Consider the following 26,813-nt stretch of genomic DNA (forward strand, 5'->3'; position numbering starts at 1 on the left):
GTGACATGGAAGCCAGTCAAAGAACTGAATGACCTATTATAATAAAGTATTTTTTAAAGTTTATTTATTTATCTTGAGAGAGAGAGAGTAGAGGAGGGGCAGAGAAAGAGAGACTCCCAAGCAGGCTCCATGCTATCAGCTCAGAACCCAATAGCTCAAACTCACAAACTCTGAGATCATGACTTGTTCCAGAACCAAGAGCCAGACACCTAACCAACTGCCACACAGGTGCCCCTGACCTGTTACAAAAAAACCTCTTTTTATTATTATTTCTCATGTGAACCAGGTTTCTCAATATTATAACTATAAAAACAACAGCAGAAATGGAATTGTTACTAAAACCTTGTTTTATCCTGCTAATATGTGTTATTGAAAAAGAAAAGCTAGGGGCAACTGGGTGGCTCAGTCAGTTGGGCATCAGACTTCAGTTCAGGTCATGATCTCAAAAGTTACAAACTTTTTACTGTAAACACAGACTCCACTTCCAATCTTCTGTCCTGCTTTCTCTCTGCCCCTCCCCCTCATGCACTTTCTCTCTCAAAAATAAACATTAAATAAATTTTGGCACAAGAAGAACTAAAATAAGTCTCATCCAAGAAATGGCATATCCAAGAAAATTTTACTTTCTAAAAAAATGCAATGATTCTCAAATATTTTAATATAGTTGAGCTATTTTGATAAATTATATGCTGCTAATAATTGCAATGGTAACGATTTAGTAGAGACTGTCTTAGCACTTAAAGCCTATGATCATGAAAAATTTTTAAATAATTATTTTAAATTTATATGCATTTGTATTGTCAAGATGTATGATACAGTGGTCAGCAACAACAAATTGTCACAAAAATGTGTTTCAATACAATGTAACTCTCTGCAGAAAGGGGAAGAAAATATTTAAGGAGAAATATAAGTCAAATTGAACTGTTGATCTTGTTTATATTTCTTTAATGCATGACCACAGGTCTTAAAATTGCTGTTATTCCAATTTCATTGGCTACAGTTAAAAGAATGATATAATGGTATTATTTTTAAGTGACACTGTTTATCATAAGCAGGAAATCACATTATTTGCAATGGTTTAAATTCATGATTAATGAATTTAAAAGGTGTTAGATGTCAACTGAAAAATGTGCAGAGCAAATAGTTTTTCAAAATAATTTTAGGGGATAAAAAGACTGCGGGAGTTTATATAAATATTGCCGCTCTACAGCCTCGGCTTCTGTACAGCTCTGTTTCCCATAAACACTGCCTTTCCCAGGCAGCCTTTGTTTTTTTGTTTTTGTTCTTCTTTGATTGGACCAAGGAGTAGAACTTTCTGCTTCCTAAAGACGGGTACATTAAAAATGACTTAAAGTAAAGAAACTAAATACAAATACAAAAGATCTACTATGGAGAATATCAATGACATTAATAATTCTAATACAGTGAAAATGCAGATCACTGAAGCAGTAATCCTCAATTTTTCTGGTTTTTTTTTCTTTGAGATGTGCTATGACTTATAAACTCTTTGTATAATTTAAAATATCCTAAACTTATATGAGAAAATAATACAAAATGCACTTGAAAGTCATGAAAGCAAATTTGAACAAGAAATGGAAAAACATGCCTTGATAGAAGATTCAACATCACAGAAATGCCAGTTCTAAGTTAATTTATTATTTAAAACAATCTAAATAAAAAATGCCATTTTGGCTTTTTCTAGGAATTAAACAAGTCAATTCTGAAGTTCATCTGAAAGAACAACATACAACAAAACCAGGAAAATCCTGCAAAGCAATACGCAGTGAGTGGCTATTATAAAGTCACTAATATTAAAACATGAATTTTGGGGGCATCTGGGTGGATTATTGGTTAAGTGTTTGACTTTGGCTCAGGTCAACCCAAAATGGGTTTGAGCCCTATGTCAGGCTCTGTGCTGGCAGCTCAGAGCCTGAGCCAGCTTTGGATTCTGTGTCTCCCTCTCTCTCTCTCTCTCTGCCCCTTCCCCACTTGTGTGCTCGCTCTCTCTCTCTCTCTCTCTCTCTCTCGCTCTCTCTCTCTCTCTCAAAAATAGATGGATAAACTTAAAAAAAAATTTTTTTAAACATGAATTGTGGGGCACATGGGTGGCTCAATAGGTTAAGTGTCTGACTTGGTTTCAGCTCATGTCATGATTTCACAGTTTGTGGTATTGAGCCCTGTGTCAGGATCTATATTAGGCGTCAAGTCTGCTTAAGATTCTCTCTCCCTCTCTCTCTGCCCCTCCCCTGCTCTATCTCTTTTTCAAAAAAGAAAAATGTTAGTATTGACACTTGAATAAACAGACCAATAATGCAAAATAAAATCCAGTATTACTCTCAATTACAAATGCAAATGTAATATTTCTTTAAGACCCTCTTATTGAGGGGAGCTTTTAATAACTGGATTAAAAATACATAAAATTGGATCCATTGTACATATCATACACTAAGATAAATTCCAAATGGATCAGAAACTTAAATGTAAAAATGTGAAATCATGTAAACACTAGAAGAAACCCTAAGCAACTTCCTCTGTAGCCAATAGAGACAATTTTTCTAATTATTACCAAACCCTATAAGCAATGAAACAGAGATAAATTTGATTACTAAAACAAAAAGAAAAAAACCCAAATGGCAAAAAAATCACAAGTAAAATGATAAAACATTTAAAAGTTTTACCACAAATGGGAAGGATATCAGTTATATATAAAGAAATTCTAAAAAATAGGGGAAAAAACCAATGATGATATAGAAAAATGGACTACAGAAATGAAGAGCATACGAAAAATAAGTGAAGATGGCTCTTAATCATACGAAACATAAAAGCTCAGTAGTCTTCATTAGAAAAATAAAATTAAAACCATGTAGACATGTCATATTTTTACTCATTATATTGGTAAAAAAAATTTTTTTGACGTCATATTAAGTAGGTGAAGCTGTGAAAAAAATCATCATTCTCATATATTGGTGAAAATAAAAATACAGCACCTCTATTAAAAGGAATTTGGCAACATTTAACAAAATTACATATTCATTTGCCCTTTGATCCATCAACCTGCCTTTAGATATTGCTTTCAAGGATACACTAGGAAAAACACAAAAAGACACACACTGGTTAAAAAACAAAACAAGGGAGAGCTTCTGGGTTGGTGAACACAGGGAGATTGGGGAGAATGGAGTATCTGTAATTAGAATGGAAGCGCCTCACTCCTTCCCTACACCTGGTCTTATGCACCTCTTCTAGCTGGACGTTCATCTGTATCCTTATTATATCCTTTAATGACTGGTGAACAGAAACCCTCTTGGACTGGGAAAAAGAATACAGCAACAGAGAAACTTTCAGTGTGACAAAAAGTAGTCACTGGACCATCAAGGACCCAAACATTTTACCCCTGGGAACCACTTTTGCTTTTGGAGCAAGAGGACATTGAGCCCCTCCCACTGAGTGAGGATGCACTGAGAAGCCTCCAGCTAGAAGAGGGCCTTCACCTGATCTTGGTCTTCAGCCTCCAGAACCGTGAATGAGGAAAACATGGAGGAGAGAGGCAGTGTGGTATGGGGGAAAGTATGTCATGCTTGGAGTGTGGAGACCAAGAGGCCACCACAAGCCTTTTTGACCTTCCCACCTCCACTTCCTGGGAAATATGTATCCTCGAACCACATCACTGTGGCCTCCCCCATGCAGGGATACCTCAAGAAACAAAACAAACCAGAAATGGTGGAGAGTCCCAAATATCACTATGAGTAGAGAAATAAAATAACCAAAGTCACAACAAGAGAGACCAAGGGACATCATTAAAAGAACACTTCCTGAACAGACAGGCCCAGGACAGTCTAGGAGCCTTCTTTAATACAGCAGTACTCACAAGTGCTGAGTGCATAAAAAGCTTTTAAAACTGACAAGAGACAGAAACATAGCCAAGATGAAATGGAAGAACTCGCCTCAAAAGAAATTCTAGGAAGAAGTGACAGCTAAAGAATTGGTCAAAACAGATATAAAAAACATAACTGACCAAGAATTTAGAACAATAGTCATAAAATTAATTGCTGGGCTTCTAAAAGGCATAGAAGACAGCAGAGATGCTATAGCTACAAAAATTATGGATCTTAAATATAGTTATGATGAATTTAAAAATGCTATAAATGAGGCACATAAGGAAATGGAGGTGGCCAATGAAAGGATTGAAGAGGCAGAGAGGAAAATGGGTGAATTAGAAGATACAATTATAGAAAGAGAGGAATCCAAAGAGAATTCGAGAACTGAGTGATGCAATCAAACGGAACATATCTATATAATAGGAATTCCAGAAGAAAAGAGAGAGAAGGGAGATAAAGGGGTACTTGAACAAATTATAGCCAAGAACATCCCCAATCTGGGTAAGGAAACACATTTAAATCCAAGAGGCACAGAAAACTCCCATCAGACGTAACTTTAATCAATCTTCAGCATGACATAACAGAGTGAAATTGGCAAAATATAAGGATAAAGAGAGAATTCTGAAAGCAGCCAGGGATTAAAGGGCCCCAGCATACAAAGTGAGACACATCACGGTATTTGCAGACCTATCTACCGAAACGTGGCAGGGCAGGAAGTAATGGCAGGAAATCTTCAATGTGATGAACAGAAAAAATATGCAGCCAAGAATACTCTACCAGCAAGCCTGTCATTCAGAAGAGAAGGGAGATAACGGTTTTCCCAAACAAAAACTGAAGGAATTCATTACCATTAAACCAGCCCTATAAGAAATCCTAAGGGGGACTCTATAAGGGAAATGTTGCAAGGAACACAAAGTACCAGAGACATCACTACAAGCATGAATCCTACAGAGAACACAATGACTCTAAACCCATATTTTTCAATAATAACACTGAATGTAAATGGACTACATGCTCCAATCAAAAGACATAGGGTATCAACACTATTAAACTTGAAATCAAGGAAAAACTCCAAAACCATGGAGATGAAAGAACACCCTACTAAAGAATGAATGGGCCAACCAGGCAATAAGAGAAGAAATTTTAAAATATATGCAAACATATTACCACATCTTCTTGATCCATTCATCAGTTGATGGACATTTAGACTGTTTCCATGATTTGGCTATTGTTGACCGTGCTGCTATGAACATTGGGGTACATGTTCCCCCATGTGTAAGCACTTCTGTATCCCCTGGGTAAATCCCTAGCAGTGAACATTGGGGTACATGTTCCCCCATGTGTAAGCACTTCTGTATCCCCTGGATAAATCCCTAGCAGTGCTATTCCTGGATCATAGGGGAGTTCTATTGTTAATTTTTTGAGAAACCTCCACACTGTTTTCCAGAGCGGCTGCACCAGTTTACATTCCTACCAACAGTGTAGGAGGGTGCCCATTTCTCCACATCCTTACCAGCAACTATAGTCTCTTAATTTGTTCATTTTAGCCACTCTGACCCATGTGAGGTGGTATCTCAGTGTGATTTTGATTTGTATTTCCCTCATGATGAGTGATGCTGAGCATCATTTCATGTGCGTGTAGGCCATCTGGATATCCTCTTAGGAGATGTGTCTGTTCAGGTTTTCTGTCCACTTCTTCACTGGATTATTCATTTTTCGAGTGTGGAGTTTGGAGAGTTCCTTGTAGATTTTGGATATATACAATGGAGTATTACATGGCAATGAGAAAAAATGAAATCTGGCCATTTGTAGCAAAGTGGATGGACCTCAAGGGTGTCATGCTAAGTGAAATAGGCAAAGAAGGACAGATACCATATGTTTGCACTCATAGGTCTATCAGGAGAAACCAAACAGAGGATCATTGGGAGGGGAAGGGGGAAAGAGAGTTGGGGAGAGAGAGGGATGCAAAACTTGAGAGACAATTGAATACTGAAAACTAACTGAGGGTTGAAGGGGGAGGGGCAAGCGGGGTGGTGGTTATGGAGGAGGGCACTTGTGGGGAAGAACACTGTGTTTTACATGGAAACCAATTTGACAATAAACTATTTTTAAAAAGAAATGGAATAAAATATATAGAAACAAATGAAAATGAAAACACAACAACCCAAACTCTTTGAGATGCAGCAAAGGCAGTCCTAAGAGGAAAATATATTGCAATCCAGGCGTATTTCAACAAACTAGAAAAACCACATACAAAATCTAAGAGCACACCTAAAGGAACTAGAAGCAGAACACCAAGAGCATCCAAAACTCAGCAGAAGAAGAGAAATGATAAAGATCAGGGCAGAAATAAATAATACTGAATCCAAAAAAAACAGTTGAACAGATCAATGAAACCAAGAGTTAGTTTTTATGAAAAAATAAACAAAATTGGCAAACCTCTAGCCAGGATTTTCAAAAAGAAAAGAGAGAGCACCCATTTAGACAAAATCACAAATGAAAATGGACTTATTACAACCAATCCCTCAGAAATACAAACAATTATCAGGGAATACTATGAAAAATTCTATGCCAACAAACTGGACATCTTAGAAGAAATGGACAAATTCCTAAACACATACACACTTCCAAAATTCAAATGGGAAAAGACAAAAAATCTGAGCAGACCCACAACTAGTGAAGAAATTGAATCAGTTATCAAAAATCTCCCTACAAATAAGAGCCCTGGGCCAGATGGCTTTCCTGGGGAGTTCTACCAGACATTTAAAGCAGAGTTAATACCCATTCTTCTCAAGCTATTACAAAAAAACAGAAATGGAAGGAAAATTTCTGGACTCATTCTACAAAGCCAGCATCACTTTGATTCCCAAACCAGACAGAGACCTAGCAAAAAAAGAGAACTACAGGCAATATCCTTGATGAATATGGATGCAAAAATCCTCAACAATATACTAGCAAATAGAATTCAATGGCATATAAAAAGAATTATCTACCATCAAGAGGGATTCATTCCTGGGTTACAGGGCTGGTTTAATATTTACAAATTGATCAATGTGATACATTAACAAAAGAAAACATAAAAACCATATGATCTTGTAGATAGATGCAGAAAATGCTTCTTACAAAACATCCTTTCTTAATAAAGACCCTTAAGAAAGTTGGGATAGAAGGAATGTACTTAAACATCATAAAAGCCATTTACAAAAAGCCCACAGCTAATATTATCCTCAATGGGGAAAACCTGAAAGCTTTCCCCAAGATCAGGAACACGACAGGGGTGTCCACTCTCACCGCTATTGTTTAACATAGTGCTGGAAGTCCCAGCATCAGCAATCAGACAACAAAAGGAAAAAAAAAGCATCAGAATTGGCAAAGAAGAAGTCAAACTTTCCCTTTTCGCAGATGACATGATACTCTACATGGAAAACCCGATCGACTCCACCAGAAGCCTTCTAGAACTGATCAATGAATTCAGTAAAGTTGCAGGGTACAAAATCAATGTACAGAAATCAGTTGCATTCTTATATACTAAAAATGAAGCAACAGAAAGAGAAAGCAAGAAACTGATCCCATTCACAATTGCATGAAAAACCATAAAATACCTAGGAATAAACCTAACCAAAGATGTAAAAGACCTATATGATGAAAACTGTATAAAACTTATGAAAGAGATTGAAGAAGAGACCAAGAAATGGAAAAACATTCCCTGTTCATGGATCGGAAGAATAAATGTTGTGAAAATGTCATTACTACCCAAAGCAATTTACACATTCAATGCAATCTCCATCAAAATTACACCAGCATTCTTCTCAAAGCTATCCTCTAATTTGTATGGAACCACAAAAGACCCCGAATAGCCAAAGTTATATTGAAGAAGAAAACCAAAACGGGAGGCATCACAATCCCAGACGTTAGCCTCTACTACAAAGCTGTCATCATCAAGACAGTATGGTATTGGCACAAAAACAGACATATAGACCAATGGAATAGAACAGAGAACTCAGAATTGGACCCACAAATGTATGGCCAATTAATCTTTGACAAAGCAGAAAAGAGTATCCAATGGAAAAGACAGCCTCTTTAACAGCTGGTGCCTGAAGAACTGGACAGCAACGTGCAGAAGAATGAAACTAGACCACTTTCTTACACCATACACAAAATTAACTCTAAATGGATAAACGACCTGAATGTGAGACAGGAAACCATCAAAATTTTAAAGGAGAAAACAGGAAACAATCTCCTCCACCTCAGCCACAGCAATTTCTTATTCGACACTTCTCCAAAGGCAAGAGAATCAAGCAAAAATGAACTACCGGGACCTCATCAAGATAAAAAGCTCTGCATGGCAAAGGAAACGATCAGTAAAACTAACAGGTAACTGATGGAATGGGTAAAGATAATGGCAAATGGCATATCAGATAAAGGGCTAGTATCCAAAATCTATAAGGAACTCACCAAACTCCACACCGGAAAAACAAACAATCCAGTGAAGAAATGGGCAGATGACATGAACAGATACTTCTCCAAAGAGGACATCCAGATGGCCAGCAGACACTTGAAATGATGCTCAACATCACTCATCATGAAAGAAATACAAACCAAAACCAAACTGAGATACCACCTCACGCCAATCAGAGTGGCTCAAATGAACAAATCAAGAGACTATAGATGCTGGTGAGGATATGGGGAAATGGGCACCCTCCTACACTGTTGGTGGGAATGTGAACTGGTGCAGCCGTTCTGGAAAACAGTGTGGAGGTTCCTCAAAAAATTAACAATAGAACTCCCCTATGATCCAAGAATAGCACTGCTAGGGATTTACCCAGGGGACACAGAAGTGCTGATGCATAGGGACACACATACCCCAATGTTCATAGCAGCACAGTCAACAATAGCCAAATCATGGAAAGAGCCTAAATGTCAATCATCTGATGAATGGATCAAGAAGATGTGGTATATATATATACAATGGAGTACTACATGGCAATGAGAAAGAATGAAATATGGCCATTTGTAGCAAAGTGGATGGGCCTCGAGGGTGTCATGCTAAGCGAAATAAGTCAGGCAGAGAAGGACAGATACCATATGTTTTCACTCATATATGGAACAGGAAAAACTTAAGAGAGGACCATGGGGGTGGGGTAGGGGAATAAAGTAGTTAGAGAGAGAGGGAGGCAAGCCATAAGAGACTCTATTTTTTTTTTTGATAGTTAATTGTCAAGTTGGTTTCCATAAAACACCCAGTGCTCTTTTTTTTTTCTTTTAATAGTTTATTGTCAGGTTGGAAGAGACTCTTAATACTGAGAACAAACTGAGGGTTGTTGGGAGTGGGGGAGAGGGGAAAATGGGTGATGGGCATGGAGGAGATGAGCACTGGGTGTTCTATGGAAACCAACTAGACAATAAACCATATTTTTTTTTAAAAAAGCCATGAGAAGACAAGGCAATTCATGGCAAGACTATAATAGCAAAAGAAACTGGGAAAAATCAAATGTTCACCAAGAAGTACCAAACTAAATAAAATTATAGCACATTAGCATAAAGGAGTTCCCTGCAGCTCTGAAGAAACTGCAAGAGTATCTTGTTAAGTGAAAAAAGCAAGATAGGGAAAATGTGTATTGTATAGTATGCTATCACTCATCTGATAAAAGGTGTTGTAAATATATTTACAAATATATATCCAAATGGCCTATAATGTGAAAAACAATGACAATTTTAAACCAAAACTTAAAAAGTGTTAATTAAAGGGGAAGAGAAGGTACATGATAGGGAAAAAAATACAAATAGTTTGCATAATTATAAAATTAAATTCTACTGCAGGAATTCCTAAAACCAAACTCCTAAAATAAATGTGTGGCCAGTTGGAGGCCTACCTAAATAGAGAGTGAATACATCAAATGATTTAAAACAAGTAACTTGTATACCCACATGAAATACACACAAAAACAAAAAGAATTAACATACTTGACAGTAATTATATGATTGGTCAGAGTATTGGCATTATTTTGCAACTCAGTGCATACTGTGGAATAAATGAAAAGAGTAATTATTTGATATTCTAGTCCTATCATTCCTGAGGGCCTAGAAAACGGAATCTTTGTGACCAAAATAAGAGAAATGGATGTAAGACAGAGGGGACAAATGGACTAACTCATTATTTTGAAAACTTCCTATGTGAACTATACCAAAAGATGAGAAAACAGAGAATTTAAGGATTTTTCTCTTTGTAGCAGTATTGGTGGAAATACCACTAATAAAAGAAGATGAACTATAAATTTATAAAAGGAGAATGAATTCTAGAATCAGAGTATCACCATTTTGCACTTCCTAAAAATTAGTAGATCTTTGCATTATTCCTCAATAAACAAGCATTCATTATCCTGCATCCACATGGAAGAACATACACCATTTATGAAGTTTCTATCCAAAAGAAAATCTAAATCTGATAGAGCTTTTACATTTAACTGCCAAATTACAGGGCATAAAAGAACATATTCAATGATACCACTAAATGTATTGTAATCAGGGGGATGCGGTCAGCAAACAAGGACCTGGTTTCTTCAGCAAATAAATTAAAAAGGAAAAAAAAAAAAAAAGAGAAGAGAAACCAGTAGATCAAAAGAGATTCAGAGCGCCTGGGTGGCTCAATCAGCTAAGCATCCAACTCTTGATTTTGGCTCAGGTCATGATCTGCCGGTTCAAGGGATTGAGCTTCACATTGGGCTCTGTGCTGACAGTGCAGAGCATGCTTGGGATTCTCTCTCTCCGTAGCTCTCTGCTCTGCCCCCCTCCCTTCAAAATAAATAAATAAAAACATTTAAAAAGCACATTTAAAAAGAGAGATTCAAGAGACAGATCAACCAATTACAATGTGTGGATCTTTAAAAAACAAACAAAAAAAGGAGAACAAAACAAAAAAAATAATTTAAAAACAAAAATTATGACATTTAATAGACAATTAGAAATATGAACTGCCTGATTATCTGATTATATTTGAGAAGTTACTATTAAAGTCTCAGGTATGATAGAAGTTTTAGGTATTAAGATTTAGATACTATGTTTAGGTTAGGATTAGGTTTTTTAAATTATCTCTCAGAGAAACAAGTGAAATATGTAGTGCTTAAATATGATGGTGTCTTTAATTTTCTTCAAAATAAATGGGTGGGGTATCGATGAAATCAGATTAGCCATGAGTCTGTGTTTGCTAAGTTTGGATAATAGGCAAATAAGAGTCCATTCCATTATTCCCAGTTTTGTATAGGTTTAAAATTTTCCATTATAAAAAGCAAACCAAAGCTCAAAATAGCACATTTATTTTTGGTGAACATTTTCTAGTTATGAGCTCTTCTTCAAAACTGTGATACTATAGAATCTTTAAAACAAAAAAGTATATGATTATATTATGAAATATTTTAAAAGCACCAAAAGTATATTGGGGTGCCTGGACAGCTCAGTCGGTTAAGTATCCAACTTTGACTCAGGTCATGATATCATGGTTTGGGAGTTCAAGCCCCATGTCGAGCTCTGTGCTGTTGACTCAGAGCCTGGAGTCTTCTTTGGATTCTGTGTCTTTCTCTGCCCTGCCCCCACTCATACTTTTTCTCTCTCTCTCTCTCAAAAATAAAACAGTCAAAAAAAATTTTTAAAGCACCAAAAGTATAAAAAAAAGTTATGTAAAGCCATATACTACAAAATATATAGTATCAGAAAAGTAATTTTCACCAATTATATTTCCCCCTCTGTCTACTTCCCACCACCCTCTCCAAAGGTAATCACTATTTTGAATTCAGTGATGAACAGTGCCTCATTTGGTAACTAGTCTTCAAAGCTAGCTCTCCAGTTGAACACACATCTAGATATTCACACCCTTGGTTAGGCCTTGAATTCGGCTTAGCCCTAACACTTTGCTTTTGATCAATAGAATGTGGTGAAACTGATATTGGGTCACCTCTTATGACAGGTCATAAGAAGCCTGGCAATTTGTACCAAGGCCTCTTAGGTCACTCTGTTTTGGAGCCCAGTTGCTACGCTGTGAGAAGGGCAGACCACAGGGATAGGCCATACGAAGTTAGAACTCTCAGCTGAAAGCCGTACCAACATCAACTTTCAGCCAAATGAGCCAGTTATCTTCGAAATCCAGAGCAACTGAGCCGTTTCTGATGACTCCAGCCCAGTCCCAGCTGCTGAGTAAGAGCGCTGAACCAAGGTTACCAGGAGAAATATAAAAACATAAGAAAAACTCATGAAAGTCACTGAAGAACAAGAAACTGACTCACAAGAACAGAGACTAGCTTTTAAAAAACAATCTAAAACAAAGTCTGGTAAGAAAAAACAACCACTACCCTACCACCAATAAATTTATCTATAAATTAAAGGAAATGTGGGAAAGGGGGAAAATGGTTTCAAGGTCATCAGAACTCCCTATTCATGGAAAGATAATAGTTAGCATGGGTCTTACAGAGTATGGGAAGTAGGATTTCCTCCAATAGCAGAACAACTTAAACTTGAAGGGGGGAGGCCAGGAGAAGGGAGGAGGCACACAGAAAACACAGTTAAGCAGGCCTCCTAAGTTACACAAAATGACTGTATGCATGAAATACTCCGCAGCTGAATAAGAAGCCGCCGCTAAGTACCAAGAATTTTCCAAACATTTATATCAATTATCTCCTTATAACTGGAGGACAGACAATATCTTTAATACCTGATTGTTTCTTCACTATCAAAGGTTGACATTTCTCAAAAGAGCTCTTATGAGGTTCAAGCACAGCTCTAAATAGCTTTGGTTTTGGAATTTAATCTGTAGACCAGTGAACCCCAAAAAAGTGTGGATACTGTAAAAGTTTAAAACAATAACAATGGGAAAAACTGGAATACTATTATTTCCATTTTATTAAGGATTAACAAAATTAAGTCACCACTTAAAGTCACAGAGCAAACACAGGGCAGAGCCTGGCTTCAGTTCCAGACCATCTGATTCCAGGGTGTGCTCTTGACCTCTAGACCTTATTGCCTCTCCAAAAGTTAACTCTGAATAGCCAACTAAATATAAGCCTAATCATATAAAGGTGGAAATCAAAATCAAACAATATGCCATCAGCATCCAAGAAGTTTTAAAATCACTCTAGGTAAATGTCAAGTACAATGTCACTTCATTTCACATTAGTATTAGTTTTGTTTCTCTTTCTATACTATCTTAATTTAATACCAGTTGAAATTAAAAAAAAAAAACTTAGCTCTACAATGCATTTTAAACAAGGCTGATTGACTATTTAGCCTGTGTACCTAGCAGCAATCAGCATATGCCTAAACTCTGAAGGAAGTGTAGTATTCTTATACAAAAAACAAGTATCCAAAATACCAGAACTTTAAAAGTAAAAGGTCTTTATCCAGAAACTCAAAAGATAACCTCAGAAAAAGCAAAAGTGAGGGATTTCTAAAGAATTTTAATAACGTTGTCCTCCTGACCTTTTCTAACAAAGAAACTCTACAAAGAAGAAGTACAAAGGTCATGCAAGAAAATGAGTGTGAATTCATGAGGGAATACAGACGCATTGGACAATTATTGTTCCACTCAGACTTCAAGTAGGGGGGTATGGTTAGCAACCAGAAATGCATTTTCCCCACCAAATACATAAATACAAAGTACACCAAGGGCATTCCTTGGAGCAGGCAGCACCTGTGCAAGCTCATCAAGCACAATGACACCGATCACCAGAGCCATCGCAGGGCTTGGTTGTGATCTCTGGTATGTGATCTCTGGTATGTGGTACCTTCCTGGTTTTGTTTCCTACTACAGCTTCTTCTTTCCTGACTCTGCAAGAGTTTGAACACTGCTTTACTCCTCCTCATAATTTAGAGGGTAATATGGATATAATTGGTTTAATGAATATGGGGTGTTCATGAACAGTAAATGCATTTTTTTCTATGGACTCATTTGTTCTCAAAATTCCACAAAGTGCCACAATTACTGCCACTGTTTCTGGCAGATTGTTCATGTTTACTAGGTTTAATTAACAAAATCAAGTTAAACAACTTGTAGAACATACCACAAATACTTAAAGCACAATAAACTCAGGCCTGTAAACTAATTTATACATGTTACTCAGGAAAACAGAATTTGACCATATATTTGAAACCAATGCAAATAAAAATTGCTGTGATTCTGGGGAGACACAAACAAAGGCAGTATTCAAACAGTCAATATTCTTGAGTGTGAATACACACACATGCATGTGCTCATATACACATATCATACATTATTCACACCTATAACATATAAATGTGTTCAAGTGTGTAAACAGTCCTTCACCATAAATTCTGGTTTACAATCCATATTTAATATAATGCACTTTTACCAAAACAAAAAATAAAATAAAACAACAAAAAGTAACTGCAAACCTTCAAGTTACAATCACCATTATAATAGAATAACTAGTCAGGATCACTATTATGGAAAATTTAGAACCTGTAAAATCTTATTTTAGGCTAGAGATTCCTCTTTTTTTCTGCTTTTTTAAAAGTTATTTTTGAGAAACAGAGAAAGACAGCACAAGCAGGGGAAGAGAGAGAGGGAGACACAGAATCTGAAACAGGCTCCAGGCTCTGAGCTAGCTGTCAGCACAGAGCCCGACACAGGGCCTGAACCCACGAACTGTGAGATCATGACCTGAGCCGAAGCCAGATGCTCAACTGACTGAGCCACCCAGGCACCCCTAGAGATTCTAATGTGAAATTATTAGGAGGCTACATTACACTATGTCACTTTTTAAATCTAAATTCTCAAAAGTCATTGTGAAACCCTCCATTTAAAAGAGAATATTTTACCATTGTTTAACATAGTGTTAGAAGTCCTGGCATCAGCAGATAACCAAATGAAATAAACAGCATCAAAATTGGCAAAGAAGAAGTGAAACTTTCACTTTAGCAGATGACATGATACTCTATATGGAAAACCCAAAAGACTCCACCAAAAGAGAGCTAGAACAGTTACATGAATTCAGCAAAGTCGCAGGGCACAAAATCAATGTACAAAAATTAGTAGCATTTTTATACACCAATAATGAAGCAACAGAAAGAGAAAGAAACTGATCCCATTTACAACTGCATCAAGAACCATAAAATACCTAGGAATAAACATAACGAAAGATGTAAAAGATCTATATGCTGAAAACTATAGAAAGCTCATGAAGGAAATTGAAGAAGACATAAAAAATGGAAAAAATAATGGATAGGAAGAATAAATATTGCTAAAATGTCAATACTTCCCAAAGCAATCTACACATTCAAGGCAATCCCAATCAAAATTATACTGGCATTCTTCTCAAAGCTAGAACAAACTATCCTAAAATTTGTATGGAACCACAAAAGACCCTGTATAGCCAAAGTATGGAAGAAAACCAAAGCAGGAGGCATCACAATCCCAGACTTTGGTCTCTACTACAAAGCTATAATTGTCAAGACAGTAAGGTATTGGCACAAAAACAGACAGACCAATGGAATAGAATAGAGAACACAGAATTGGACTCACAAATGTATGGCGAATTAATCTTTGACAGAGCTGGAAAGAGCATCCAAGGGAAAAAAGACCATATTTTTAGCAAATGGTGTTGGGAGAACTGGACAGCAACATGCAGAAGAATGAAACTAGACCACTTTTTTACACCATACATAAAAATAAACTTAAAATGGATGAACGACCTGAATGTGAGACAGGAAACCATCAAAATCCTAAAGGAAAAAACAGGCAAAAACCCCTTTGACCTCAGCTGCAGCAATTTCTTACTTGGCACATCTCCAAAAGCAAAGGAATTAAGAGCAAAAATGAACTATTGGGACCTCATCAAGGAAAAAAGCACCTGGACTGCAAAGAAACAATCAACAAAATCAAAAGGCAACCAACTGAATGGGAAAAGATATTTGCAAATGACATACTGGATAAAGTGCTAGTATCCAAATTCTATAGTGAACTTACCAAACTCCACACTTGAAAAACAAATAATCTAGTGAAGAAATGTGCAGGAGACATGAATAGACATTTTTCCAAAGAAGACATCCAGATGGCCAAGAGACATCAGCATGTTGAAAAGATGATCAACATCACTCATCATCAGGGAAATACAAATCAACGCCACACTGAGATACCACCTCATGTCGGTCAGAGTGGCTAAAATCAACTCAGGAAACTACAGATGCTGGTGAACAGAGGCTGTCTCCAACCAGTGTTGTCTCTTAGTAGGCACAACATTGTCAGTGTTCTCTGAATCCTTCTTATTACATCAAGAAATTTAGTTCAGTTTGGAGAGTTTAACACTTCAGTAAGTGCTAGTCTTCCCTTTCAAAAATGAAAACAGTTCTTGGATCAAAGCTTTGAGCAAGCTGCAGTATCTACCTACAATTTTGCAGCAATTTTACTTTCTATTTCAGTAAAAACATAGTGATTTTCAATTTATAATACTGTTATCAAATTTCCTTCAAAGAAAAAATGATATTTATAAAACATGAGTTGATTTAATAATTTTTTTTAATGTTTTTATGTTTGAGAGAGAGAGAGACAGCATGAGCAGGGTAGGGTCAGAGATAGAGGGAAACACAGAATCTGAAGACAGGCTCAAGGCTCTGAGCTAGCTGTCAGCACAGAGCCTGATGCGGGGCTCGAACCCACTAATCGTGAGATCATGACCTGAGCTGTAGCCAGACTCTTAACTGACTGAGTCACCCAGGCGCCCCATAAAACATGAGTTGACTTAAAGAATAGTGCTTAATGTGGTATGTGGATATAGCGCACGCACACACACACACGCACACACACACACACACACACACACACACACAATCATAAGCATTGGAGCCAGATTGCCTGGGATTGAAGGTGAGCTCTGTAATTTGTGATCTGTGTGTGACCTTAATCCATTGCTCTAATCTCTCTAATCTTCAATTCCCTCATCCATAAAATGGGATCAGTAATTATACCTGCCTCATAGCAGTGCTGTAAGAATCAAATGAGCTAATACGACTGATGATTTTAAAACCACATTTGTCACGTACCAGACTGTCAATAAATGTGAGCTCTATCTTTCAAATCAAAGGGAAGGAGATGTGGCAAATTTCAATGAGCTATTTCTTTTAAATCACTTTTGTTTACTGGAGGAATTTAAATATCTAGAATATTACTTTCTTTCCTTGGAAAGCACACAAGATGGGAAATGCTACATTCAAGGAACACGAGGCCAGAAAAATAATGCACAAAATAGTTATTTGGTGGACACTGCACTAAAACTGTGTGTTGGCACAGTAGTAGCCAAAATTCTGTACTGAGAGAAAGGGTGGGGCAAATTAGATAATCACAAAACTGGGAATCTTATCAAATGACTCCAAATTAGACACTTACTTTTACCTTGTAGTATTGCCAATCCAGGCAATTAATAGTCATAGTCACCCCTCAGGGTTCTGGGAAGGCTTGAGCATTTAAAACTGTAGGGGCTCCAGTCTTAATAGAGTTCCAATCCTGTTTCATGAGGCTCACCTCCAGGAACACCACCAGGTTCTCAGGGTAAAGACTGAGAAAACATCCCCTCATGTTTCTGGCAGGGAGAGGGGACAGGCAGTCATTTTAAAATACATCCTGAGCTCTATTTTTCTTAACAAAAGTCTGCACTTGGGAAAAATTAATTTGCAAAAGCCTAACGGGGCTTTACCAGAGCCTAACCTACCTGAGGGAAAGAAAATGCCCACTGCAGCATGCCTTAGACCTCCTTTCTCATCTAAGGTGAAAAAGAATGAGAAGCACTTTGAAGGTCACAGTGCAGGGACACAGGCTCACTAAAAGACTCAGACTTAATCGTTCTGGCTTCTGTATGGTAATAGGAGATTGCAGCTGATGAACTGCAGACATCAAACCACAGATCCAAGAAGCTCAGAGAATACCATCTCCAATAAATACTAAAAAAATCTGCACCTGGACATATCATACCCAAAACTGCAGAAAATCAAACACAAAGAGAAAAATTCTGAAAGCAAGCGTAAATCAACACCTTACTGAAAGAGGCAGGAAAACTTAAGAATTACAACCAATTTCTCCTCAGTAATCTTGTAAGCAAGAAGAGAGTGGCATGAAATATTTAAAGTACTAAAAGACAAAAACAACCTACCTAACAATCTGTATCCAATGAGATTATTCAACAATAATAATGAGCAATAAAGACTTTTTCAGTCTAACAAAAATTAAATTGTTGCCACTAGACCTGCCTTGCAAAAAATTTTAATAAGAAGTTCTTCGGGGTGCCTGGGTGGCTCAGTCGATTGAGCCTCCGACTTCGGCTCAGGTCATGATCCCACATTCGTGGGTTCGAGCCCCACGTTGGGCTCTGTGCTGTCAGCTAGCTCAGAGCCTGGAGCCTGTCTTCAGATTCTGTGTCTCCCTCTCTCTCTGCCCCTCCCTGCTCATGCTCTGTCTGTCTCAAAAATAAATAAAACATTAAAAAACATTAAAAAAAAAAGAAGTTCTTCAAAGAGAAGGAAAACAATGTAAGTCAGAAGCTCAAATCTATATTAATAAAAGAAGAGTGTTAGAGAAGAACTAAATTAAGGTAAAATAAAATATTTTATTTTTCTTATTCTTAACTTATCTAACAGGCAAGAGCTTGTCCAATAACAACTCTTGTTTAGTAATAACAGCAACAATGTATTCAGTTATTATAGCTTACAATAAGTGAAATGAATGACAACAATGCTCTAAGAGGAAGAAATTGAGAATACTGTATTTGTATTACTTGTTTAGTGGATAGTGTTATTTGAAAAGGGAATGGATTAGCTGAAAATTAATATAACTAACTCTACAGCAAACACTAAAAAAATTTTTTAAAGGAGCATAATTTATATGTTAAGAGAGGAGAGAAAATGGAATCATCATATATATGTATAATGCTCAATTAAAACCAGAGAAGGCCAAGAAAAAATAAACACTGGAAAGAAAAACAGAAACAACAGGACAACAAATTGATAAAGAATTTAAAATATGGTAGAAACTAATCCAACTATATAAATAACCACTTCAAATATGAATGGTCTAAATACTCAAATTAAAAGATGGAGACTGTTAGAATTCACTAAAAAAAAGAGAAGACCCAACTATATGCTGTCTACCAGAATCCCACTTTAAATATAAAGACAGACATAGATTAAAAGTAGGGGTGTCTGGGTGGCTCAGTCGGTTAAGCCTCCGACTTCAGCTCAGGTCAGATCTCACGTTCGTGGGTTCGAGCCCCGCGTCGGGCTCTGTGCTGACGGCTAGCTCAGAGCCTGGAGCCTGCTTCCAGTTCTGTGTCTCCTTCTCTCTCTGACCCTTCCCCTCTCATGCTCTGTCTCTCCTGTATCAAAAATTAATAAAACATTAAAAAATTTTTAAAAAAAAGTAAAAGGATGAGGAAAGATATGTCATGTGAACATGAGTCAAAAGGAGCTAGTATAGTAACTTTAATCTTAGAAAAAGCTGACTTTAAATTTTTTTTGTTTTTTTATTTACTTTTGAGAGACAGAGAGAGACAGCACAAGCAGGGGAGGGTCAGAGAGAGAGGGAGATATAGAATCTGAAGCAGGCTCCAGGCTCCGAGCTAGCTGTCAGCACAGAGCCTGATGCAAGGCTCGAACCCATGAACCATGAGATAATGACCTGAGCTGAAGCCAGACACTTAACCGACTGAGCTACCCAGGCGCCCCAGAAAAAGCTGACTTTAAAGCAAGGAAAAATATCAAGGATAAAAGGGAGCATTACATAATAATTTAAAAGGTAAATGTTCTAAAAATAAATAATCATTATATGTGTATAATAACAGAATGCAAAATATGTAAAGCAAAAATTGATAGGGCCCCTGGTGACTCAGTCTGTTCAGTGTCCAACTTTGGGTCAGGTCATGATTTCGTAACTTGTGGTTTTGAACCCCATGCCAGGCTCTGTACTGACAGCTCAGAGCCTGGAGGCTACCTCAGATTCTGTGTCTACCTCTCTCTCAGCCCCTCCCCTACTTGTGCTCTGTCCCTTTCTGTCTTTCAAAAATGAATAAATGTTTTTTTAAAAATGTAAATCAGAGGCGCCTGGGTGGCTCAGTTGGTTGCACGTCCGGCTTCGGCTCAGGTCATGATCTCACAGTTTATGGGTTCGAGCCTCGTGTCAGGCTCTGTGCTAACAGCTCAGAGCCTGGAGCCTGCTTCTGATTCTGTGTCTCCCTCTCTCTCTGCTCCTCCCCTGCTCATGATCTGTCTTTCTCTGTCTCTCAGAAATAAATAAATGTTAAAAATTTTTTAATTAAGTAAAATAAATTTAAATCAAAATTGATAGAACTACAAAGAAAAATCGATGAATCAACTATTATTTGGAGACTTCAATACTCTTATCAGTAATTGACAGATCCAGCAGACAAAAAAGCCAGGAAGGATACAGGTGAACTGAATAGTACCACTAAACAATTGGATTGAATTGCCATTTACAGACTACATCATCCAACAGCAGAATACACACTGTTCTCAAGTTTACATGGAACGTTCACCAAGATAGACTATTCTGGTAAACTATAAAACACACCTTAACAAACTCAGACAAAAGAAATGACATGAAGTAGGCTCTCAGATCACACTGGAATTAAATTTGGAATAACAGAAAGATAACTGAAAACACTCAAGATAGAAATTAAACAACACACTTCTAAATAACACATGAATCAAAGAAATTTAATGAATCAAGAGAAATTTAAAATATTTTGAACTAAATAAAAACGAAAACACAACATATCAAAATAGGTATGATGCAGTGAGAACAAACAATGATTCTTGGAAAATTTATAGCATTGAATGAATAATTAGAAAAGAAGAAATATCTATAATCAATAATCTAAGATTCAACCTTAGAAAACTAGAGAACTAAGAACAATATAAGACTAAAGCAGAAGAAAAGAAATAATAATAAAAATGGGAGAAGAAATCAGTGAAAACTGAAAAGAGGAAATAACAGACCAAAAGGTCTTTGATCTTTGAAAAGACCAATGGAGTTATTAAGCTCTAGCCAAGCTAGCCAAGAAAAAAGAAAGCACACACCACTAATACCATAAATGAAAGAGGAGTCATCATTACAAATTCCATGGATGACAAAAGGATAACAAAAGAATATATGGGTACGTCTGGGTGGCCCAGTCGGTTAAGTGTCTGACGTTGGCTCAGGTCATGATCTCATGGTTCATGAGTTCAAGCCCCGCATCGTGCTCTGTGCTGACAGTGCAGAGCCTGCTTGGGATTCTCTCTTTCCTCTCCCTCTGCCCCTCCCCCACTTGGGTTTTCTCTCAAAATAAACTAATTTTTTTAATTTTTTTTACTTTTTTTTTTTGAGAGACAGAGAGAGACAGTGCAAGCAGGGGAGGGTCAGAGAGAGAGGGAGATATAGAATCTGAAGCAGGCTCCAGGCTCTGAGCTAGCTGTTCCTATTCCTGCAGATTTGATTACCTAGATGAAATGGATTGATTTCTTAAAAAAGACCTTTAAACCTACCAAATCTCATACAGAAAGAAATAGCTATTCTGAATAGGCCTGTATCTATTAAATAAATTGAATAAAAAATTAATAACATCCATAACAGAAAAAATAACCTTCCAAAATTGTTCACTGGTAATGTCTACAAAATATTTGAGAAAGAACTTATACCAATTTTCTACAATCTCCTCCAGAAAATATAAGCTGAGGGAATATTTCTTAATTCATTCAATAAGGCCTGCCTTACCCCAATACAACACCAAAGACATTACAAGAAAGGAAAACTACACATCAATACCCCTGATGAATAAAGATACAAAAAGACTTCAACAAAATACTAACAAATCAAGGACAACAATGTCTAAAAATAATTACGCATCACAACCAAGGGAGATTTATTCCAGGTAGCAAGGCTGGTCTAACATTTGAAAATCATTTACTGGGATCCATCATATTAAAAGGCTAAAAAAGAAAAATTATATGATCTTATCAATAGATATGGGAAAAAGCATTTGACAACAGCCAAAACTCAGGTACACTAAAAAAAAAAAAAATCTCAGCAATCAAGAATAGAGAGGAACATTCTAAACTTGATTTTAAGAGCAAATAAAAACACCTACAGCCAACATTATTCTTAATGGTGAGAAATCAGATCCTTTCTCCCTAAGGTCAGGAACAAAGCAAGGATGTCACCTCTCATCACTCCTAGAAAGTTATATGCACCTGTACATTTACTGCAGCATCATTTAGTATAGCAAGATATGAAAGTAACCCAAGTGTCCATTAACGGAGGAATGGATGGAAAAGATATCGTGTACACACACACACACACACACACACACACACACACGGATACATGTGCACAGAGGAATATTATTCAGCCATTGAAAGGAATGACATCTTGCCTTTGATGACAATATGGATGGACCTAGTAAAGTATTATGCTAAGTGAAATAGGTCGGACAAAGTAAAAAACCATATGATTTCACTTATAAGTGGAATCTAAAAAACAAAAGAAACACAGAAAAGCAGAAGCAAACCCATAAATACAGAGAACAAACTGGTAGTTGGCAGAGAGGAAGAAGGTGGAAGGGATGGGCAAAATAGGTGAAATGGAGTGGCACAGGCCTCCAGTTCTGGAATGAGTAAGTCATCGCAGGAATAAAAGGTACAGCACAAGGAATATCGTCAATGGTATATAGCATTGTAATAGCATTATATTGTAGCAGATGGGAGGTGCACTTGTGGTGAGTATAGCAACACATATAGAGTTGCCAAATCACTATGTTGTACTCCTAAAATGAATACTTCAGTTTAAAAATAAAATTCCGGGGCACCTGGGTGGCTCAGTGGGTTAAGCATCTGACTGGCTCAGGTCATGATCTCGCAGTCTGTGAGTTTGAGCCCTGTGTTGGGCTCTGTGCTGACAGCTCAGCACCTGCAGCCTGCGTCAGATTCTGTGTCTCTCTATATGCCCCCCCTCAAAAATAAATAAAAACATTAAAAAATTAAAAATAAAAATAAAAGCCCAACAAGTCATTTTGTGGATATCAAAAGCGTGATCCTAAAGTTTATTTGCAGAGGCAAAAGACCCAGGATAACCAGCACAGTATCAGAGAACTGACATTTTCCAACTTGAAGACTTACTACAGAGCTATAGTAATCCAAGGCAGGGTGTTATGGGCACATGAATAAACAAATAATTCAATGGAAGAGAATAAAAAACCCAGAAATAGACACACTCAAATACATTCAACTGTTCTTTAATAAAAGGGCAAAACTGGTTTAATGAAGAAAGGATAGTCTTTCGAACAAAGGATGTTAGAAAACTGGACATCCATATGCCAAAACATGAATCTAGACACAAACCTTACATCTTGTACAAAAATTATCTCCAAATGGATCATAGCCCTATAAGCGTAAACCCTCCAAACATAAAACAATAAAACCATAAAACACAAAACTATAAAACTTCTAGGCAATAACATAGGAAAAAATCTAGGTTATATAGAGTTTGGTGATGAGTTTTTGATACAATGACAAAGGCATCATCCATGAAAGAAAAATTTAAGTTGGGCTCATTAAAATAAAAAAACTTCTGCTCTAGTAAAGACTCTATTAAAAGAATGAGAGAAAGTATTTGCTAAGTACGTATCTGATAAAGGACTTATATCCAAATTATATAAAGAATTCTGAAAACTAAACAAGAAAATAAAGAACCCAATTTAAAAACAACAAGGGAAAGAAAAATAAAAATAAAAGTGGACAAACGATCTGAATAGGAACTTCACCAAATTAGATATACAGATGGCAAATAGGCACATGAGAAGAAGACGGTTGCCATTATATGTCATCAAGGAATTAAAAATTAAAACAATAGGAAACTACCACATACCTATTAAAATGGGTAAAAATCCTAAACACTGACAATAGCAAGTGCTGACAAGGAGTAGAACAAGAACTCTTAACACTGCTGATAGGAATGCAAAATGGTACAAGACTTTAGAAGACAGTTGGTAGTTTCTTACAAAGCTAACCACAGTCTTACCATATGATCTGACAATTATGGTCCATGATTTTTACTCAAATAAGCTCAAAACCACGTCTACCCAAAAAAGTACACTTGAAGGTCTACAGCAGCTTTATTGATAATTCCCAGAACTTGGAAGCAACCAAGATGTTCTTCAATAGGTGAACGGATGAACTGTGTACATCCAGACAGTGTAATATTGTTCTGTACTAAAAAATAAATGAGCTATTAAGCCATTAAAAACATAGAATACATTTAAAAGCATATTACTAAGTAAAAGGAGCCAGTCTGAAAAGGCTACATACTGTATAATTCCAACTATATGACATTTGGGAACAGGCAAAACTACAGACAGTATAATAATTAGTGGTTGCCAGGGCTATGGTGGAGGGGAAATGGATCAATAATCAGAGCACCAGGGGTATCTGGTACAATACAGCAGTGGGGAATACAGACATTAAATGTTTGTCAAAACCCATAGAACTATACAACACAAAATCTGAACGCTAATGCAGTCTATGGGTTTTAGTTATTAATAATAATGTATCCATACCGTTCATCAATTGTAACATATGTACCATGCCTACTAACAGAAGAAACTGTGTGTGGGGTTGGAGGAGAGGGTGGGAGATCTTTGTACTTTGTACTCTACTCCTATAAACCTAAAACTGCTCCAGAAAATAAAGTCAATTAAATATCAATAAAGTCTATTAATTAAACTCTAGTACCTGAGAGCAAAGACAGTGTTTTATTGGCCATTGTAAATCGAGTCTCAGCAGAGTGCCTAGCACAAAGAAGTGTGTCAGTATCAGATAAATTAGAGGTATAAGGCATAAAGGTATGCAAGCCCAGAAAACACATATGCACACACTTCTGGTGGTGGGAGAGTCAGAACTGCAGTTCAAGAAGTCTTTATAAAAGAAGTGATATTCAAAGGATGAGTATAGGAGCGGCTGAGTGCCTCAGCTGGTTCAGCATCTGACTCTTGATTTCGTCTCAGGTCATAATCTCACTGTTCCTAGGATCAAACTCCACATCAGGCTCCATGCTGACAGCTCAGAGCCTCCTTGGGATTCTCTCCCCATCCCCCCAAACCCCCGTCTCTCTGCCCTGCCCCTGCTCACCTTCTCTCAAAACAAATAATAAAACTTTAAAAATATATATATATATGGGCATAAAGCACAAGAGATCTTTCCCAGGTAGATAAGGGTAGGTGAATACACAAAGAGAGAAGGATTTGAACCAAAACACAGGTATAGGGAGAGACTATATTTGGATCACGGAAAGAGGGTAAACTCTGGGGAATTTTTGTTTGGATTTCCTTCTACAGCCAGAATAAAAGTTATTTTAGCTATATAATTAAAGAGCTACATTGAAAACATGAACATTGATAAAGACAAATCTCACTGAAGTGGAGTCAGGAGGCTAGCAAAGGAAGCCTGCACCACTCAATGTCAATTACAGGAAGAACTGCCAATTACAGAACTCAACAGAATAGTCAACATAAAAGATTCACTAATTACAGGCCCCACCAGGGAAAGATGTAGGTTGCATCTCCTACAAGAAATCAACTACTCCTGTAACTCAGCCAATGAGACCATCATCGCCCTGAACTCCACCTCTCTTCCTCTCCTCTGTGAGACCTACCATAGTTTTGCTGCGTGTCCCAAATTGCAATTCTGTTATTCTTGAGTAAGCCCATTTTTGCTGTAAAATAACTGAGTTTTAATTTTTAAGATTAACAAGATTTATGAAATTTATTCTTAAATAGTAGTTTTGAATATTTACAACTCTGTCCTAGTATGAATGTTATGATATATGTTTTCATGATTTTTTCTTTTTTAATTCAAGCTTTACAATGGCTTCTGGCCAAAAGACATTAAAGTTATGATCTGATGATCAGAGGTTTGAAATTTGAGGACGATGTTGACCACATTAGCACCTCTCTATCCTTTAGCAAACAACTGTCCCTAGTAAAAGAAAAAACTAGAGAAGTGTATGTACAAATTAAAATAAACCTAGCTCCAATGTTAGGAAATTTACTTCAGATGGTTAGTTAGGAATGGCATATTTTCCTCTGAAAAATAATACTCTATTGTTACATATAATACATGTATTCAATTTTTTGTGCACCCATTACAAGACGTAAATAGGACATGAAAATGACAATCTTTATCAAGAATCACTAATACCATACCCCACAAAAATTTTAACACCAAAATCCAAGAAAGTTAGAAAAATGTTATTCTAAGCATTGAATTCACATTTTTAATAGTTTTCTTGCCATCTCTTCAGGAAAACAAATGAAAACAAGTGTGAAAAAAAGTGATTGCTACAATCTAAGTATAGCTTTTTATAATTAAAGCAAGCATTTGGAGAAACAAACTTTGTATTGCCAAAGTATGCAATTAAAGAAAATGTCCAACATAGTAAGGACCAATCTTTGGATCTCTAGCCAGGAAAGTAAGTCCCAACTTTCCACTCAAGTCATGGATTGTCCTCAATCTTCTCTTACAATTTCCACTCATCAATATTAAAGGGAAAGAACTTTTAGAATGGAGATTTTCAGGTTGAATCTCGATTTAATAGACTGCACAGCTGTCGCCAGCAGCACAAGATGTAGCAACGTGAAGTGAGTAGCTGAGCTCCTAGGACGAGTGCAAAGAGCAGAGACTAACAGAAGCTTCTCACAGCCAGTGATGTATAAGACTGTCAGGTATGAACACTATACACCTTATCCCCTGAGGATCTTCTCTGAAAGAGAATATTGCATATTTTACTTTTATATTGATCAAAAATTTATAACCACAAAGTAAAACAATGTGGGGCCACTTTTCACCAATTGCATTCGTAAAGGTAAAGAAAAAAATAATACTGTGCTGTAGGAAGTTCAG

This window comes from Suricata suricatta, chromosome 2, assembly GCF_006229205.1.
Source record: "Suricata suricatta isolate VVHF042 chromosome 2, meerkat_22Aug2017_6uvM2_HiC, whole genome shotgun sequence".
NCBI lineage: Eukaryota > Metazoa > Chordata > Mammalia > Carnivora > Herpestidae > Suricata > Suricata suricatta.